General features: G+C 36.0%; 1 protein-coding gene across 1 annotated transcript in view; it reads right to left on the reverse strand.

Moving 5' to 3' along the window:
- LOC124722691 overlaps positions 1 to 21,066 on the reverse strand; it is a 321,460-nt gene extending 300,394 nt beyond the window's left edge. Inside the window, exon 1 of the mRNA XM_047247831.1 lies at positions 20,891 to 21,066. The gene's annotated coding sequence lies outside the window, so the exon portion shown is untranslated. The remainder of the gene's footprint in view (positions 1 to 20,890) is intronic.
- Between the last annotated feature and the right edge of the window lie 1,538 nt (positions 21,067 to 22,604).

Consider the following 22,604-nt stretch of genomic DNA (forward strand, 5'->3'; position numbering starts at 1 on the left):
AAACCCCCCCCCCCCCCCCCCCACACACACACACACACACACACACACACACAAAACCATCTCCACAGCATAACAGCAACACAAACTTCTTTCTATACATGCATATCACTTTTATGACATCATCTTCCCATTTAGTACTCAATGAAACTTGGGCTACAAAAATGCATCTGCATTTTATTCACCATGTTTAAATACTTGTAACTGCCAGTGCAAGCAGTTAAGCGAGTTCTTCTTAACCATGTTTCTGTAGCTGTCACAATCCTATGCCTATTATGTAACACTCACCACAGATAACTGTGACACATTTTGTACAATCTAGCACACATTTTTGATATTTATATACGAGCTCAATAGTCACACAATGGCAGTTTGTAGACACTCAGAACATTATACTACAGTAAACAAGCAACCACTCATGTACCACACAAGCAATCATATTCACTTACTCAACAGTAAACATGTAGGCATTTGCAGCACCATCACAAACTCTTGCAGATTCATTTCTAAAGGGCGACTGATTACCTCACCGTTTAGTCCCATAAACCCCCCCCCCCCCTCCATCAATCAATCAATCTATTTCTAAAGGCACAGTTTCCCACGATTTCCTTTCCAGCACTGATTATCTAAACATGAGGGCATTCTTTCATCTAACTTATATCCTCTACCTAAAATCAATACCCATTTTAGCCCTCTTTTACGTCTTTACAGTGTCATCATTTCCTTTCTTGCTTATGATTACCTTTAACATTGTTTAGTTCATCGCTTCTCTTCCAACTTTTTAAGTGATTAGCACATTCCACAACCCTATAGCATCTTATTCTTTTTTGTTTTTCTTTTCTGCAAACTGCATTGTCTCCTGGACCTCCAGTTCTAAGCGTAATATCTGCTAAATTTTCTGGTGTGCTCACTCTCAATTTCTTTCTCTTCACTTCACATTAAGAACACCTTAGTTCCAAGAACTTGAAGAGCTGAAAACTCCACTATGCAGGCAGTCACACAGCAGTTCCATAAAGTAACAGTCACAATTTAGTTTGCTATTTCAACTGAATACACATAATTAACATACAGTAGATGCAGCTGGATTAAGTAAGAACAGCTGAGGCAGATTTCCTCTAACATACTTCTTAAATTTTACTGATCAACAGTGTTTTACACCAGGCTGATCCCTTAATGAAAATCATTGACAATTTCTTCTTGGAAAGCCACCTCAATACAGAATAATAAATATTACATTCATAAAGTTATTACAACAGACAAATGTCACAATAATGGTACACTAGGTGTCACTGACATATGAATTCAACAACAAAGTATGAAAAATGCAAACAACAAAAAATGCTTGCTTGGAAAACAAAACATTTTGCAGATACAGAGTAACAATATTCTTATCTCAGCATTTCACAATCACATGACACCACAGCACTGTATTAAAACTATAGTAACTATACAATCTTGTCTTTTCACAGCTCCAGACAAAGTTCTTTTTCCAATTTTTCTGGTATATATGTAACTTGCAGCTCCTCATTCACTTAATAATTGCAGTGACAATAAAAGATGTATTTGAAACCCCACCTATCAAACTCACAATAAGCCTTTTGCAATAGAAGGCACTGATACCAAGAATGTACATATCACTGATGATAACCCCTTGCAATAGAAGCCATTGTTACCAAGAGTGTGCATATCAATGGTGATACATCTGGCAAACCCCGCTGACATGTCATATTGTGATTGTACAATTAAAGACAACAAACCGACTAGTTCATATTGCATACTCAGATCCTGGCTGGTGAGCTGCATAAAATGAGTCACTCCAGTACTGGCATGTCCATACTACCACACATCTATGCATTATTGTGTCTAACACAAGTTGGTCTTGTCACGAAGAACAGAAGAAACAAAAGCACTTTTTCAACCACTTATCTTCTCCAATTAACTCATGCACTCTGCTCTGCATTGTAAGCAATCCCTGCAGAAAAGAGCTGACAAAGCATACTTTCAAATGAAACACCTTGCAACCACTGATAAAACAGCTGTGTAACAGTCTCAATGGCTAAACAACACCTTGCAAATTACTATTTCATGCCAACTGCAGAGCAGTTGTCTTTTCCCCTTTATTCCAAATCTACATCTCTATCAGTGTGTACCCAAACCTTCAAGTCGGTCTTGCTCTATCATTGATTCTGATCATTTTGAGAGTAAGAGTAGCTATCAAAAAGCATTTAACTGAAACTCATTCCAAAATTCTATCTCCTTCCTATTACGATGTTGTGTAGTTAGAAATACATGTAGTAACTCCATTCTCTTACTTTTCTTTGGAAAGGTCCATCCTGACCACATGGTTTGTACAATTCACAATGACCAGTTTTGTCTATTGCCATCTTTAGATACGTTACAAACAGAAAAACTGTGGTGTGAAAACTAACTTCAATTAGCTGAGGTTAAATCTTCAAAATACTTTGGAGTACACAAGGAATAAATAAATAAAATACAAAATAACTAACAGCCATTCATACCAGCTATACATACCATAAAAAATATTCTGATGCAAGTATCAATGTCAATATTTATACAACTAAGTACATAGTGATTGCTGGTGATGGCCCGAGGGTGTCCTGTAATTATACATATAACTGCAGCCAGCAGAGGGCACTAACGCTATTGTAAATTCAATGATTAAAATGCAATATGTGCAGTTATAAATTAAAACTATTTCATATGGCAAAATCAGTATCTGACACTAAAACATAATTGACATATAATATGTAAAATAAAATCCATACTTAAAACACACATAATGGGTAATACTAGAAAGCTCCTGGACTGGTAAAATTAAAAAGAATAAAACATGTAAAAATAACAAAGCAATTAAACATGACCGTAGATGAAAGATAGTTAACAAGATGATGATTCTTTAATGAAAGTCTCTACAGTCAGTAACATATTCAGATTGGAATGTAGCAAGTTCTGCCACAAGATAACTAAAACTTCTTTTGAACAGAATATGAGGCAGTGCCATCTAGTCCACCCTGAATGTGCAACCAAGTGTAGAGACTAATTAATCGCTGTCTTACTAAATTTGTTCCACTTACATCATATTTAATTGCTTTGTAAGTTTTACACCTATTATTCTTTCACATGACAACATGTTTAGTTCATTAGTTACATGTTCCATAAATAATCTGAATGATTCTTTTATCAAAATGATGTGGAATGAGTTAGTTTACAGGATACACATACATGATTAGTGTTAACATTAATGATTACACCATTTCCTAGTGCAACTCATGCACTTAAGAATTGGCTTTAAAAAACAGGTTATCAGTTAGTAAACAGAAATTGATCCATGCAGCAAAAGGAGCTGTCCATGAAAAATAATTGTAGGTTAGATTTAAAATTTGCTTTGCTATCTGTCAGACATTTTATGTTATTGGGCAAATGATCAAAGATTTTTGAACTCCCTTCTGTGCTACTGAAAGTTTAATAACATATAATAATTGTCGTTTTTCACTCTAGTGTTGTAGGTATGGACTTCATTTTTTTTAAAACTGCGATGGATTATTTATGACAAATTTCTTTAGTGAATATATGTACTGTGACAGTGCAGTTAAAAGTGCTTAGCTCTCTGAAGAGGTACCCTACATAACGTCTGTGTGGGCGAACACCACATACTGCTCTTACTCCTCACTTTTGTGCTGTCAGTACTTTCTTTCCAAGTGGAGAGTTTTCAGAAAATCATTCCATATACTAAGTGGAAATATGCAAAATATGTAAATAGGTTAATTTGTTTGTTTCCAAGACTAGCAATTATACAAAGAGCAAAAGTCACTCAACTGAATAGTTTGAGAATTTCAGTAATATGCTTTCTCCAGTTCAAGTTTTCATCAATATGTGCACCCAAAAATTTGGAGCATTCTACCCTATTTACTAACTCCTATCAATGTGCTACATCAATCGCTGAGATGACTATTTGTCGTAAAGAATTGAATATAGGATTTTAAAAAACAGGCAGTGGGGGTTTTTCTTCTGAGAACCATTTTAAAATTATTTTGAAAACAACATTTACGATCTCTTCTGTTGCTTTCTCTTTAATAGGATTTATTATAGCATTAGTATCTTCTGCAACACATACCAGTTCTGCTTATTGAAAGTTGAGTGGAAAGTCATGGACACACAGGCCTATAAGGAATAGGAGTGGACCAAAAATTGAACCCTGTGGGACTCCCTTTGTGATTTCTCACCAGTCACTAAAATTTTCTAACCTTCTGGAATATTTTGAATTACTCAGCACAACCTTTTGCATTTTGTTTCTTAAGTATGATTCAAACCACCTGTGCGGAAAGGCATCACTTCCATAAAACTTGAGTTTTTCTGAGAGTAGCATGATCTACACAATCAAATGCTCTGGAAAGATCACAAAAAAATACCAACAGGTGATATTTTATTATTTAAGTCTTGTACGATTTGACAAGGGAATGTATAACTAGCATTCTCAGCAGAGTAACCCTTCTGGAATCCAAACTGTGAAATGCTAAGTAAATTGCTTCTATTTAAGTGAGAGACTACTCTTGAGTATACTATTGTTAGCTTTCTTATGAAGAGGTTTACCAATGGCATATTTTAATCTGCCTGGAACAATTATTGTAAGGGCATTACAATAAGTAATAAGCTGGAACAACTTTTCAGAATTCTGTTTGACATTCCATGAACAACACATATGCTTTTGTTTCTGGAACTTTTGTAACCCTACTAATTTCAGTGAAGGATGTTGGTATTACTTCTAGCTTCTTAAAGTTCTGTGAAATGATATTTTTAATACAGCCTCTCACTTCTTCAACTGCACTAGTTAATCCTATTTCTGCTGCTACATTTAGAAAGCGACTGTTACAAATACTTGCAACCTGTGAATTATCTGTCACAATATTGTCAATTAATTTAACTGTTATGGTATCTTGTACACTGTATGGCTGCCCTGTCTCCTGTTTGACAACAACCCATATAGTTTTAATCTTAACAAGTATTATATGTGTTATTAATTTCTGTCAGTATGTACATGCTTCATGGCTTTTTAATGACTTTCCTTAATACTCAGGTAATGTAAGATCTTGACTTATTCTGGCCTTTATATAAATCTCAGCCTTCCTCTTACATGTGATTTTAATTACCTAAGTTAGCCACTGTTTACTTTTTTTATGAATCTTCTTGTTAACTTCTTAGAAAAGCAACTTTCAAACACTGACACAAATTTATTATTGAATAACTTGAATTTGACATTAGCGCATCTTTCTACAGATACCTCACCCCATACCACCTCTTTTAACTTACTCTTTAAATGTTTTTGTTGTTCTCATTAATAAGCCTCACTGCTTTGTATAAACCTGCTTCAGGGCTGTAAGGTAACATATGCTTTATTTCCATTAATTGTGCATCATGATCAGATAATCCATTAACTATTGGGTACACATTAATTGCTTGAGACTGAGCACTGTCTATAAAAATGTTATCAATCACTGACTTACTATCTTGTTGTACACAAGTTGGAAAACTGACTACTTTAATTAGAATGAAACAGCCAAACAATGATTAGAGTTGATTTTTCCTGTCCATTATGTTTAGGAAATCTATGCTGAAATCTCCACAAACTCTTAACTGTTTCTTCTTGTCTGACAGGTAGTTCAATAATGCATCTATATTTCTCACAAATAGCTAACAGTTTCCTTGAGGGGATCTGTAGACTGTTACAATTATCAGAGAAGTATTCTGTAGGAACAACTCAGAAGCACATGCTGCTAGGTTCTGATCAATATGAAAACCATTTGTTGTGATATTTATGACTTTTGGGTCCAACTTTCACATATCATGTCTCCTCCTTTTTTGATGTAAACTAAACACAAAAATGATGGTAGTTTACAATCCCTAATATTTAACTTACTCATCCCTGTGGTTATGTGGTGTTCAGAGAGGCACATAATATCTATCAGTTCAGAATTTTCCACATCTTCTACACATAAAGAAGATAATCTCGTTTTTCAACTCTCAAATGTTCTGATGAAACAAATTAATTCTACTTTTCTAGAAACTGATACATATATTACGATCCCGTTCTGCTTTAATTTCTTTCAATGCTGTTTGTCTGTAGTCTGACTGTAACCTAATAAATGTGCCCCTTCAACTCCAGTAATCACAGTTTTTTGTCTTGTGCAGTTGCAGTCCCCCTGCAAGATGTTGAGCTAATCTTTGCTTCACCCTTTTATACAGGTGCAGGCCACAATTTGTTTATCCCCATCTCCCAACTGCAGCAACAGGCATGACACAGATGAGATGTTATTTCTGTCAAATGCAAAATGCTAAGCTCTTTGTTAACATGGGTAACAGCTGTGATATCCCAGGGCTGGTTATGGCACTGTAAAACCTCCACAAACCTCACATGAATGTGTGACGTTTCTGCTCGTATTTCCTCCAGGTCACCTTGAATGCTATATTAGAATATAACTAGCCCGCTACTCCTACTGTAGTTACCTGATCATTTCCATCAAAATCTCTTCCCTAGGCCATTATGTTCTCTGTCACTCGGCTAAGCTTGGCACTAGGTTTGACAATGCTTGTAACCTGGTATTCTACACCTAGCTTTTTCTGTAGCAATAGGCATTCACCTATCCCATGACAGCTACCTAGCAGCAGAACTGACTTCCTTCTACATGACTCTTCAACTGACCTGACCTTAAAGTTGTTCCTGTGACTCTGTTGCACTCTACTTTTCTCGAAAACTGGTTGAGGCTCTTCTCCCATTTCAGGTCACAACTTCACCAGGCTAGAACCTTTATATCATTAGACTTTACACATTTTATGAAGCTTTTAAGTATGGATTTTATTTCTACATATTGTATGTCAATCTACATTTTATTGTCAGACACTCAGTCAGCCATAAAAATAATTTTACTTAATGACTACACATATTGCATTTAAACTATTGAATTTGTGGTACTTATTATTTGTGTACCCTAGCAATATTGTCCTCTCCTGGCTGCAGTTGTTTGTGAAGTACAGGATGCCTCCAGCCCATTCACGAGTACTCACGATGTACCCTGTTGTGTAGATATTTATGTTAATAATCATATTAGAATATTGTTATGGTATGTATGGCTGATATGCATGGCTGCTATTTATGTTATTATTTTCTATTTGTTATTTCTTATCTATTCTCAACTTTTTGCAGTTTAACCTCACCTGACTGAACATAATTTGTCACATCACTGTTTGTCTACCTGTAACACCTGTAAAGATGGAAATAGCCAAAAGTGTTAATTGTGAATTATATAACTTACATAATCAAGATCGACTTTACAAATAAATTACAGACTTTATGTCTTCAAGCGACTTCTTTTCTTCTTTGTGCCTGAGCAACAAGATAAGATGCATCATTCTACCTGCAATTTCTAACAGAAAATTTCACTAGTTTAAGTTGTTCCAAGAGATTTGTTCCCAAACAACAGTAAACTTTTCTCACAAATTCAATCCAAAGCAGTCGAATTCAAACCTACTATGTGCAGAAAAATAAATCACACATTTTAAAAATATTAACACAATTATTTTTTGTAAAGTGATGACAATCAACTATGACTGGGTTATATAATAAAAACATTATTAATAATTTTTTGATTTCCAAGGTAATTATGATAACAACAGATTATAAAATGCTGATAGAACAGTTGCACACGAATTCCTGTGCCTTTTCTATATAGACATCAATTGTGCTAGTAAAGAATGTATGATAAGTTTTCTGATATGATAAAAACAATACATGGGTATTGTTAAAGCATTAAGTCAGCTATCTGCATAGATATTATATCTGGGCATCCACTTTTCGTATCCATCCCATCACATATTATACTTAGGCTCATATACACAATCATAATTCCTGTCCTGTAATAATATTCCTCAGTTTTCCAGTCTTGTAGCATTTCTGTTTCGAAGCAAACTTTTAACTGAAGGCTTCACATTACAACTTCAACAAACTTTTGTTTTCAGAATTGCTTGTTCACCAGGTAACCCCTGCACAACTATGCATTTACTGAAAAACTCAAATCTGATGCTTTATATATACACTTCGATAAATTATTAGTGAAATCACAGTTATGTCATTAACTAACATACACTGAGGTGGCAAAAATCATAGGATACCTCCTACTATTGTATCACATCCCCTTTTGCCCAGCATAGTGCAGCAACTCAACATGGCATGGACTCAACAAGTTGATGGAAGTCTCCTGGAGAAATAGTGAGCCATGCTGCCTCTACAGACATCCATAACTGCAAAAGTGTTGCAAGTGCAGGTTTTTTTTTTTTTTTTTTTGCACAAACTGACCTCTGGATTATGTCACATAAATGTTTGACGGGATTCACGTCAGGCAACCGGGAAGGCCAAATCATTTGCCTGAATTGTCCAGAACATTATTCAAACCAATCATAAACAATTGTGGCCAGGCGACAAGGCACATTTCCATCCACAAAAATTCCATAATTCTTTGGGGAACATGAAGAATGGCTGCAAACTGCCTCCAAGTAGCCAAACATAACCATTTACAGTAAATGATCAGTTCAGTTGGACCAGAGGACCCAGTCCACTCGACGTAAACACAATTCACACCATTATGGAACCCCCACCAGCTCGCACAGTGCCTTATTGACAACTTGGGTCTACGAGTTTGTGGGATCTACATCACACTCAAGCCCTACCATCAGCTCTCACCAGCTGAAATCAGGACTCATCATACCAGGCCACAGTTTCCCAGTCATCTAGGATCCAACCAATACGATCACGAGCACAGGAGAGGTACTACAGGCGATGTCATGCTGCTAAAAAAGGTGCAAGTGTTGGTCATTGGCTGCCACAGACCATTAACACAAAATTTAATCACACTGTCCCGATGGACATTTTCGGTGTATGTTTCACATTGATTTCTGTGGTTATTTCAAACAGTGTTGTCTGTCTGTCTGTCTGTCTGTCAGCACTGACTACTTTACAGATACTGTTGCTCTCGGCTGTTAAGTGAAAGCTGTCAGCCACTGCATTGTCCATGATGAGATGTAATGCCTGAAATTTGGTATTCTCAGCACACTCTTGACACTGTGGATCGCACAATATTAAATTCCCTAACAATTTCTGAAATGGAATGTCCCTTGCTTCTAGCTCCAACTACTTATGTGTTCAAAGTCTGTTAATTCCTATCTTGTGGCCATCATCATGTCAGAAACCTTTTTACTCAAATCAACTGAGTACAAATAACAGCTAATCCAATGCACTACCCTTTTATATTTTGTGTATGTGATACTACCGCCCTCTGTATATGTGCATATTGCTATCCCATGACTTGTCAACTCCATGTAGTTGCTTATTCCCATTGAAACAGTACCAAAACTGTGAAATATGTTATTTCATTATTGATGAACCATCAACAGATGACAATCATGAGTATAGGCAATAGTTTTAAACGCACCTGTAAGTTGTTCTCACAGTTATGCAAAATTTTCTTTGCTTTATGTGCATACTACAGCTTTCCCTAAGGAAACATATTCACTATGTTGATAACGACAGTTAATACCCTGTTTTCCATCTTTGCATGTAGTATATTTTGACTGCCAGTTCTTTATCTATGGACCTCTTTTCTGTTTCGCGCGCATCCTCGATGATCTTATGCCCAATCATTCAAACCAAAAATCTTTCGCATTGACGTGCAGCTATAGGACATTACCTGCTCAAATAAGAGAGGGCACAATCTTGACCTATAGCAGGTGTCTTCACAACTTACCAATTTCTATCCTCAAAATGATTTCTTAGTTCCTTAGTTACTGAACGTGTTCGCAATCCACAAGTTGGCCACACTCATTCCAATCTTCAGATAACTTTTTAAACTGTGAAAGCATAAGTTGAATGACATTAAAGATTACAAAACACATTTTTGCACTTGTGAGTCAATATTTTCACCGAAGTCTTTATTGATTGGCAATAATCATTCTTTTTCTGGATTGCAGTTGTATGTCTATTTGTTGGTAATTGATGTTCAATCACAGTCAGAAACATACCAAATATTCTTCATGTCTGCTTTCATGTGTGAACGATTACCGCCAGTACTATAACAATTATCATGTTACCAAATTTCTCTCCAATTGGTGTTGTTCTGTATCTAAGCACTCATTTCACCACAATGGCAATAATATCCATTAATCTTTATAAATGCTATTCCTGCTGTGAGAAACTGTGTTTCATTCACACTACATAATTTAAATTAACAGATTACATCCCTCACAAAAGGGTTTCAAAGCACAAAATCTTTCTGTTTGTCCTTCAGCAAGACCTCTGCTACAAGTGATGTTTGCCATTTAATATGTTCAGCTACCCTTAATTCCACATGTTATGTTGAAAGCACAGAAATGTTCAAGTCACTGTCCACTATTTCTTGTTGCATGTGTACACTTCATTCAGAATCTCTGATGTTTAATCACATCTCCCGCATTGCAGAGAAATATTTTTTTCCTATTGTCACAGTAACTACTGTAGAGTGAACTACCTTTCACTTTCATCATTTATTCACTTTAATAATGCCGTTCTTGTACCAGAGATTTATCAGCTTCACAGTGGATGTTTCTTTTCATCTTTCTCAAGATATGAGTGGCAATTTATAAATAATAGCTATGTGACTTCATTTTTTAAGTCAACAAACAAATGGATACACTTCTCTGTTGGTAGACATCATCTGTAGCATCACCTTGGGAAAAATCCACCTTCTGCTACACAACCATGTCTTAATAGTCATTTAGATTTCAATAACAACTTTATACAGTGGTCCACAACAGTCACCCTCCACTTCAACAAAAAAAGTTTGGATTATACACAGGATTCTGCATTGTACAGTGTGTCAGTTTCCTTCCAACATCAATAGTAATGCATAAAGTGTGTGTACCAGCATAGATACATTTATTTATTTATTCATTCATCAAAGCATCTTCTCACGATGATATAGGATTTGTCAAGGCAAAATAGTGCAAATCAACAGGCCAAAATATACAAACCATAGCATATATAGCGTGCTTCATGAGTATAGAACAGGTAGCCCATTGCCACAAAACAATATGTTTGACACTGGATTCTCTTAACCATTTTTACACAGCTCCATGTATAGCAACCAAAGTTCACTGATAACCACTATTCCAGAAAGGCAACATGGATATCATCATCTGCAGCCCATTAAACTAAATCTATAACTTTCATTAGAATTGACTGCAGTGTTTCCACTTTTTTCTGTCTGTAATTGGCCTTTGTCCCATCCCCTGTAGATGAACTGGGTTATCTGAAAACAGCACAATTTTGGCAAATGTCCAATGCTTTGGATTCTCTGGCACTGTTTCTACTTCATAATTTGCATAGGTACAATATTCTGGGGTAATACTTTCACCTTCGGCCAGGAGAGAGAGAAAAACTGTAGTAATGAGGTTCTTGCCCTAATTTTCTCTCACAGAACAAAACAACTGTTTACGGCGACACCTAACCAAAAAATGTGATTATAGAAGAGACATCACACAGTTCATCCAGTTTGTTCCACCAGTGTTGTCAACCAGTCATATGTAACATATCTGCAGGTATTACTTTTAGTAGACAAGAAATACAACTGCAGAAACCTTTCAAACAATGATCACTACAATTTTATTATTTATCTATACAAACTGGTAGTGAAATGAATTAATGTATGGACAGGAGTTACATCTGGCCATTTTCCATCAGCATGCTAGTGCTGAGCTGAGATTTCTACCCCATTCCTACTAATGGATAATCTTGCACTGGTGTTGGCCATAACACTCCTCCATATGCCCTCATTTAATCTCAACACTGTTTTCTTCAGCTGCTTCTTATTTCTTCTTCCAATGATGTCCACTCTACAGTGCTCTATCTGATATTTGATCTTCTTGTCACATGTTCTACCTAGTACCATCCCAGAGCCCACAGCCTGGTGATGAATGTAGCTGCCTCTAGGTCATAGGAACCCGAGTTCAATTTCTGGCTAGGTTAGAGATTTTCTTCATTCGGCGGCTGGGTGTTTGTGTTTCTCTTATCATTCCACTTCATCTTCACTGACACACAAGTTGCCTAAGTGGAATCAAACAGAAAGACTTCAGAGCAGGTCTTCAGACCAATAGTGCCATACAATCATTTCATTTTCTCACAATTACGGCAATTTAGCTTGGGTCAATGATTGATTTACAATGTTTTGTTTCATCTTCCTTTATTTCTAATTTTTTATGTATGTTTTCTCCAAACAATAGAATGGTGTATTTTTCATATATGATACTGTTAACAGTCCCTCACCAGTTCCCACACAGGTCACTTGTTTCCGGCTTTCTTCTTTTCAGGTTAATGTGTAGACTAGCATGTTTACTCGCTTTGTTAAATTTTTCAAACTTCCCCTGCAAATGAACTGATCATTTGAGAACAGCACAATGTTTGTAAAATTCAGATGCTTTGGATTCTTTTCTACAGTGATGATACAATGAGCTTCACATCCAACAGTCTTAAATGCATCTTTTGTAGCTGATGTACACAAATTTGGTGAGATAGATTCTTCTTTCGTTGAATCTTGTTCCAATGCTCAATTTACTTTTGCTCCCCCCTTTAACTGTATTTAATTGTACTGCACTGTTATAAAAAGATTTTATTTGGCACATATATCTTATAGGTCTCTATGATTATGTATGTATCTTGTAGGTCTTTATTTTGTTGTAATTCGTAAGTACTTTATAAGAAGTCGAGATTCAATGGATGTAAAAGTTGAACCATATTTTATTCACAATATTTCTCTGCAAAGTATTTAAAACCTAGTGTACAGATAATCAATTCTGAGGAGTCCTTCCATAAACTGGTTTGTTCTGCTGAGAATGTAGAAGAATATGTTGTTGATCATCTTGATAAACAGATTGTAATTTTACGAGTTCAAAATAATACAGCGGAACAGACTAATGGCAATTTTACTCCATTTTATTTTAGACAGAAGCCACTGAAAAGAGCTACATAAACACACAGATACTATGACTAAATTAAAAATTTTGAATTTTCCAACTGATTCTATTTCAGAGAAACCAATAACCCAAACAAGCTGGTGAAGAGCTGACAATGTAAAGTTCTGCATTCTGGCCCTAGACAGGCTAATCGGGTCTGACTGGAGGGAGGGAGGGAGGGAGGGAGGGAGGGAGGGAGGGAGGGGGGGAGGAGGAAGGGAGGGAGGGGGGAGGGGGAGGGAGGGGGGAGAGTGAGATGGGGAGAGGTGGGAGAGGGGGGGAGAGAGGGACTTAGAGAGCATTAACACAGCTCATAGTTTTCGGAGTTAATATCAATCCAAAGACCAGCACTGACTCAGCATGACTATCATAATGCAACTTACATATATTTTCTGCCAACATTCATTATGTCATAAGGTGATACAAATTAACACATTATATGTGCAATTTCAGCACTATGAATGGCTGCATAAAATAAATCTCTCTGTTGAAGCTATCTTGGAAGGTTATGGTGCAAATAAATATTTGCAAAGCTGGCAACAAAACAAAGATTTAGAAATATGATGATGATGATGATGAAGAACAAGAAGAAGAAGAAGAAGAAGAAGATAATGATGAAGTCCAATACTCCAAGGAGCGTAGGGGTCGAAGCGGGAGACCCGCACCACCGACTAGGCAAGGTCCTAGCGGAGGTGGTTTGCCGTTGCCTTCCTCTGGGAAATACAGGGTGTTTATAAATGAATATCAGGGTTTTAATGCTTTATACTATTTGTTACATTAAACTTACATTTATAAATGATATGTCAAATGAAAGAGAAACTAAAACAGTTTTACCAAGAATCCTATAAATGTTCAATGTGAAAAAGCAAAGTGTACCCAAGTGCTGGAGAGGTTGCAATAGGGGGCCCAGTGACAGGGCTTGCTTTGCATGGCCTCCACATTCACCCGACCTAATGCCATGTGAATTTTTCCTTTGGAGCTTCATCAAGGATCGTGTGTATGTGCCTCCGCTACCAGCAGACCTCCCTGAATTAAGAAACCGAATTGAAGCAGCTGTTGCTACAATCACTGAAGACAAACTTATCAACGTTTGGGAAGAACTCGGCTATAGAATTGATGTGTGCCATGTACAAATGGTGCTCACATTGAACATTTATAAGGTTCTTGGTGAAACTGTTTGAGTTGCTCTTTCATTTGATGTATCATTTATAACTAAGTTTAATATAATAAATATTATTAAGTGTTAAAACCCCGATATTCATTTATAAACACCCTGTAGGATAATGAGACACAAATGGAGCCTAATGTGACGAAATAATTACAATGCATGGAGGAATCCAATTCCCAGTTGGCAAAGTCATTATAGTGGAAGATGACAACCAGTTTCCAAAACCGATGCAAAGAAACAACTTTTGCGCTTTTTCCAACCCATCAATACAGACTAATATTGCTGCAGAGACAAGCATATGCATAAAAAATGCTGTATAGATACTGAAGAAACATTATAGCATCTATCCAATAGTGTTTTAATGAAGCAGCACAGAAATGGAAGTAAAAAAAACTACAAATATGAAGAAGAAGAAGAAGCTATTATTACATAATAAGGAAGTTTAGTTCTGCCTTGAGCAATGGATTTTTCTTCTTCTAGTACCCTTCCAGTTTCAGAGAAGTTTCTTCAGCTTCAGTGGGCTTTACTTATACTCTGCTGAACAACATACAAATAATATTTGCATCATGATATTTATGTATTTTTGTGGTTATAATATTTATACTGAGAAAATATTAACAGAAAAAATAAATACATACCTTAGTATTACATACTGTTGTTCAAAAGTCTGTATGGTACTTGCAGCATGGCTATAATTATTGCCTTCCAGTATGTCATCCGAAATTTATAACAATTGATCAATGTTCTGTTACCTAATTTCCCAAATTTTAGGCGTACCATGATATTATCCATACTTTTATGTTTCTTCTGATTCCTTTTCATAGCACTAATTACATTATATTAAGTTGTGTTGTATAAATGAGATATTTGTTATTTTACTCTCTGACTAGCATTTTTTTGGGTTACAGTACTATTTTTTCAGAAAAATGTGTTGAAAGGAATGTTGATTGTGATTAGGCTTTGTAAAATCGCGAGTGGTGAGGAGATGAAGAATAAAATCGCGAATCTTTGTTTACAACACAACGTAATACAATGACAATAGTGCTATAGAAACAAAATAGAAAAATATCAACAATATCACATTTAGCCTTTGGAAAATTACACAGCAAAACTGTGATATATGGTTATTAATTGCATATGACACACTGGAAGGCAGTAATTATAGCTGTGCTGCAAATACTAAACAGACTTGTAAACAATAATATATAATACTAAGGTAAATATTTATTTTTTGTGTTAATATTTCTGTTAGTACTTTGCTTAATGCAAATACTATAACCACAAAAACAGGTAAGTATCATAATGCAAATATTCTTTGGATGTTGTGTACCAGAGAATAAATAAAATCCACTGTAGGTGGAGAAACTTCTCTGAAACATTTATGGGTACTGAAAGAAGTATGTTTGCTCAAGACAGAATCATATTATCTTCTTACATATTAGCAAGAAAACTCTGACAAAAAAGCTTCAACCACAAAACATATTCACAGATGTACAAGTCTTGAAGAGCTAGGAAAATAATTCCAAGGGTATGTTGAGAATCATCATTACATGAATACTTAAAGATAATAGCGCAGTCATATATTTACTCAATAACCATTCACTACTGATTAAAAATGACACTGCTTTGTTAGAACCTGGGATGGGAACACCTGGAACTATGACAGCTGTTTTGAATTCAATACAGTCAGAACAACAGAAACAGACAACAGCTAGGTCCTTGCAACTGATTTGCAGTCTTTAAAAAAAAAATGAGTATGGAAATACACAACCAGAAAAAGCACGGCAATGTTCCAATGCTGAGGAATTAAGTTATACAGGGCTTAGGTGCACTTTGTGCATCATAGATACACAATGCAGACAAAATGATAAAATGTAAATTGCACAATTATTTTGAGGCATGTAAATGCCTCAGCATCACCATGTGTGGAGAAAGAGCTTGAGTTTTTGCAACCAAGCTAGAAATATCCACATCAATTCAGTGGTAAAAAACTGCTTCAAAGCACTAAAATGCCATTCACAACCATGACAACTAAACTAAAGGGTCAGGAGGATAGGGAAAGTATTTTCTGGACACACATTACAGTAAAAACTGTTCATATGCTATTGGATTCCAACATTTTCTGTAGGGTGGTATTGTTTACAACACCTCACAGCCCACTAAACTTGGCTGGGTTACTAAAACTAAAAGCGAAGGTGAGAGACAAGGCTAATGCATTAACACTGGGTCGACAGAAGTGTCCGATCACACGCGTCGGCTTTGACCTGGGACGTAAGTGTGTTGTCGTGTGTGACGTCATGACGGCGCGGAGTTTGGTTTGAGTGTGGCTGTCTCCAGTTCTGTTTTATCTTATTTTATTTACTTTTCTGATCTGGTTGTTCTATCTCGTGAGATTTTTTTCTTTTAAATTTAAAAACACTTATTACTTATTTTAATTATCTGTTTCCTCCAATTTCTGTTTTAGTTTATTATATTTATCTTTCTGATCTGTTCGTTCTATCCCGTGAGATTTTTTTTTTTTTAAAAGACAAAAAACACTAATCAGCATCTGAAGCATCTTTACCTTCTATGGGTTGCAGGGGTTACGACCCCTGGGGAGGTGGGTGGGTATTCATGCATGGCTGTCATCACTTACACGTTTTAGTTACGCAAGGCGTCTAAATTTGTTTATATTTAGTTTGCCCCTCACCCAAAACACCCCATTTCCCGCGCTTGTCCCGTTAGTGTCAATAGGCTTCTTGTGGAATGTGTGTGTGTTTGTTTTTGTTTCCGCCATATTTGTGACGTCATGGGTCAAAGCAACCGGGCGGGATCGGATGCTTCCGTATTTCCTTAACACTTCTCACACTAGTTCCCTACAATTCATGGAACAATGTTGTATCCAAAATCCTATACATTACTTCGGAAAAGAAATGTCAAAGTTACTAGTATTGTCATTAGCATTAAGTTGTATACCATGCATATGGAACTCACTTTAATAACGGTTTTATTTGGTAAATGTTCATCTAAAAAAGTTTCTAACTCAAGTTTCCTTGTACCAATAACAATAATTAGTACGACTCTGCTTTCAATTTTGTTACAGACATACAGTTGAAATTGCTACTTCTTCAGCAATTTAGTACTTTCTCTGCACTAATGGTTTAGTAGCAAATATTCATTGCTTTCACAGCCATGTCAGCACCCTTCAATTGATACCTTTTGTCCTGTGACCAACACCTTTTAAAAAAACTTACCAAGAAACACAATAATGTACTCAAAAAATCTAAAAGATATGGGAAGTATTACTTCTTGTGCAAAATCATTTGCATTTGACAACTTACTTCCTGCAAGCCCTATAGTCACTTTTCTATTTAATTATTCATCCAGTGTACATTTGACAATGATGTAAGATTTGTCATCATGATACAATGAAAATAAGCAGCTTAATATACAGGCACACTGAACATATGATTTTTAAGACAATAGGACACATGGTCAGCTGTGTCCTTGTCGATGGAACCATCCCATCATTTGTCAGAAATGGTATACAGAAACTACAGAAAACCATAAAAAGGCTGACTGAATATGATGTCCATCTGTTAACAACTACACTGCTTCATTCAGTTGGTGGTTAAAATGCCAGTGCCAAGTAGACAATGAGACTTTAAAAATTTCTCACTATTAACATTATGGCATGTTTAAGGCAATCAGCTGATCTTAAAGTCACCGGCAACAATGTAGCTGTTACTTTAACAGAAAACATGTAAAAAAAAATTTAAAAAAACTGATGCTCACCCTATACGCTTTGCTGAGAAAACATTCATCCCACTATGCAAACAGGATTTCTTATAAAAATAATCATAATTTATCATCTAAGAGACAAGCTGTACCTAATGTTACAGTACTACAGAGAAATATATGAAAGACACTTCTGGGATATCCAACATATACTTCCTTCAAAACCAAAGATAGTCTCTACAATGTTGTACTGTAAAAATCTGTGTGTGTTCTTGCAACAGGCCCTGAGAAACCATCTGTGCAAGAACAAAGTTCACGTAATAATAAGTACAACTATTGAGTAGGAAATCGTCTGTAATTGCAATATGAAACTTTTAAATAATATAGCTGTACAAAATATTTGCAATTGCACATCAAACAGCTGTGCAATATATATGCAATTGCACATCGAATACATAAAAAAGAAATGCCAAAGTACAATTCCAGCTTTCTATATCCCTGAGTTTCATATATAAAAATTAAATATTGCCAATCTGCTATTTCAAACTGAAACAAATGATCAATGAAAGCAAAATCTCATCTTAGGTATTCCCAAATAACCAGTACAGAGTGTTACATGTTACTGGTTTATCAAAGATGATACCTACCAATGATTTTAGAAGGGTGCACATAACTTATATTTTTGAAGACACTTGTTCTTAACTTATAACACAACATAATAATACAAAATCAGGAAAAATGTATACATGTGAGGCATGATATAGCCTTCTTTAATGTGTACAGTAAAGGATCTGCCTATAAGAAAAATTTTCTCAAGTGTATTACAGTTTCTAATATTTGTGTTTAAGAGAAATAAATAAGTGAAGTCTTTCCTCCAAAATAAATGAGGGTTCAAACTAACCACATGAAGTGTACAAGACATGCTGTATGCTACATGGCATTCTAAAAACACCCTAAATTAAGGAAGGATTAAATCTGCCAATGCATAATCAACACTTATTTATATTTTTGACTCTCATCTGAAAATTGTCCTCTGACCGCTAATTTTTCAAAAACAGACATTCTACACCATGGCTGTGTACAAAATATAGGTTGACTCTTACATTTATTTATTTGTTCATTTAAATAGCATCATTACATGTTTCGAACTGACAGGTTCAGCGCCAGACGGTCTGTTCACGTTAAGATATACTTTACATTAGCTATCACTTTGTGTTCTCGCAAATGAGGAAACTTCCTTGTGGTGGTGGTACCCTACAGATACATAGACAGAGTCTCACATTTTGTTTTGGTTGTACCGCATCACCACCACAAGAAAATTTCATCACTTGGGAGAACAAAATTTGAAAGCTAATGTAAAATGTATCTTAATGTAAACAAGTCGTCTGATGAACCTGTCGGTTCGAAACCGGCAACGGCATTATTTAAATAAATAAACAGAATTATAAAAAGTGGCTGCTGTTATCTTCTCTCTAATAGTCAATTTGTCGTTCGTGACAATTTAGGTAGGCCTATCATGTTTTCTCATACAAGCTAATAGCACAAATAAAGGTGAAACAGATTTCCACAATATGGGGCACTTACCTGGCAAACCTCTAGAAGTAAAATAAACACAAAAGTATTTTAAAATCATTACATAAAAGTGCCACTGTGCTGAATGATCTAAGGCTCACTTAAGCCCTAAAATGACAAACTATGCTGAACACACACACACACACACACACACACACACACACACACACACACACACAAATGTATAAAATAAACGCTTAAGTCCATATGCCCCGCCCCCCATGTTAGCACCAATTAGCTGCCTTTCATACTTTGATAAATGTGATTTACAAGTCCTGGACAGGGCACACATTTTCAACAGTCCCCATTGCCAGAATATCCAACTTCATACTGCATGGCAATTAAAACATTTTCACAAAACACCATACACACAACCGTAAGCTGTGGGTTCTGATTGTTACACTGTAAATGCTAACAAGTGATATCACAAGAAAATTTACACACTTTCACAAAACCCTAAAATAGGATAACAAGTCATAACCGTAATAATACAGTGAACAACATTACATAAATGACTATACAGTTGCACTGGACTAATCAGTATGACAAAGCCTCTAAATTTTCTTTAGCCAAGTTATCTAGTCAATACAAAATACAACTGACAACAAACTTTGTATTTCTATCGTCTTGTGTCGCAGTTATAAACTTGGCTGCCTTGAATACAGTACACATACTAGTCACAACACATCACTTTATCAGTCACAACAGATACACTGGAACAAAACAACCCTCCACCGCTAAAATTACAGCTTAAGAAAATTGGCATCCAATCAAGAAATTGTAATGAAAACGACAAAATCTCCGTATCATTTCCATCACTGCAAAAAATTCACCCGAGTGTCAAAAAAATCTAGATGGAAGCATCGAAATATAATATATATACACAAATTCGTAATACGAGACTTCGAAAATTTCTTGTGTGCAATTCCTACTGATAGCGTCCAAGAACTGGCGCGAAAACTGTAAATATGTAAATTATTGCAAAACAGTGTACTACCAAACTTACATTCTTTCCACTAACACTTCCACGAGACGCAAGTAATTACTTAAACTTATTATAGCATAATGCACTGGCCATTGCGTTACAATCAAAGGTTGAACTACCTATACAGCTGGTTTAAAAAAAAAGGATGGGCTCCTTAACGTCAGTTTGTAGATACAGAAAGGAAAACCCATAACAGAGGTTTCAGTACTGCATTATGACCGAAAACAAACAATTCAAACACCAACCCGCATCAGGGTCTCAGCAACAAACTACCTTTATGAAACGCCATTTTGCCGCACTGTTTACAAAGACACGCAAATGCATATGGTAACAACTACTACGCTAAATGAACAATACTAGAAGTTTACGAGTAAATAATACGACTTACGCACTACACCTACCTGTCACTGACAGCAAAACAGTTGGTTTCAGCCCACACACAAGCATATTTAAAAGCCGACCGTCGCACGCGCACTCACTTCTTTAACACACATACCCAACTTTTATAAATGGTATATTTACATACTATAAAGATACGGAAAGCAAGATGTTAAAATTATTGATTACTTCCACGACCTCCGTGTAACTCTAAACAACACAAGATCCAGTGATGGCGGCCATCAATTGCAACAAAACAAAGGTCTACCTATACAACCCTAGGCCGTACAACCAAAGATAAAATTTGTATTATGAACGCACTTCGATTATATCATTCTCTTTGCTATAAATGTGAAAAGTAAAATTATCCTACAATTTTTACCGCCCACCTCCCCCGACGTCAAGTTAAAATCGTTACAAAATGGTGATTTCTGGATGCTCATGATGTATCCTATCGACCTATTCCTTCTTTTAATCAAATTGTGTCATAACTTTCCTTTTTTAATTCAGTACATCTTCATTCGTTACTGCTTATACCATACAAATCATCAGAATTCTTCTTTAGCACCATATTTCAAAAGCTTTATTCTCTCATTTTTATGGATTGCTTATGCCCAGTTCTAAAGACAATATATCTTTTTAGCTGTGTTAATGAGGACACAAAGCGCAAGATCTGGGTGTGCAATAAATGTGACGACAATGGTTCAGATGGCTCTGAGCACTATGGGACTTAACTTCTGAGGCCATCAGTCCCCTAGAACTTAGAACTTCTTAAACCTAACTAACCTAAGGACATCACACACATCCATGCACGAGGCAGGATTCGAACCTGCGACCGTAGCGGTCGCGCGGTTCCAGACCGTAGCGACTAGAACCACTCGGCCACTCCAGCCGGCTGTGACGACTATGAATTAGGCTTAAAAGTTAGGAATGAAGACCATGTAAATAAAGTCGTCACTGTGCTACTAAATAAGATCATGCGGTTGAAACGTAAATATGAAACACCACTACAGCAAAAAACAGAGCACGAACTTAACTTGCAAAACAAATGTACAAAACGCGGCAGTATAGTGAACCGTCTTTTTTTCGAAACAATTTCCGGTACTGTAGAGTGATGGACTGTGTAAGTAATGCAACAAACAGTGAAAACTGGTATCACTTGTAACTAATGCAATACATAGTTTTGTTTTAGATGTGCTAAAGTTGATCCTTCAGTGAGGAAGAACAAAAAACTGGCACTGAACTGGAAATGAAGGGAGTGCGAATCTAAATTTTGGCTAATTAGCAGTGAAGAGAGAGCAGAAGAGTGCCACAGAACGGTTGGAGAGGGAGCTGGGTCACTTTCAGTTAATATGAAGGACAACTGCAGACATGCAAGAAATTTTTGTAACAATTATTTTCACGACAGTGTAGCTGAAAGTGTTCATTCACTTGCAATTTATCGAAGAAAACGAGTAAGCAAGCAGAAGAAGTAAGTCTCGTATCTTCACTTGTGTTATCTAACTATTCACTCCAGGATCTAGGTGGTGAGAAACCTTACAAACAAAACAATACATAGTAAGCTGGCCAATAAATCTCTAAACCGAAATGTTCAAATGTCAAATAAGAAACCTCCTAACTTATGGTGATAGCAACGGAAAAATACTCTCCGTTTCACTTCATGAAAATATGAACTCAGATTATTCTGTGTTTGCTAAGGTCGAAACTGGTGCTATAGTTAATTCTGTGGTACAAAGT

Source organism: Schistocerca piceifrons, chromosome X (genome assembly GCF_021461385.2).
Source record: "Schistocerca piceifrons isolate TAMUIC-IGC-003096 chromosome X, iqSchPice1.1, whole genome shotgun sequence".
NCBI classification, from domain to species: Eukaryota; Metazoa; Arthropoda; class Insecta; order Orthoptera; family Acrididae; genus Schistocerca; species Schistocerca piceifrons.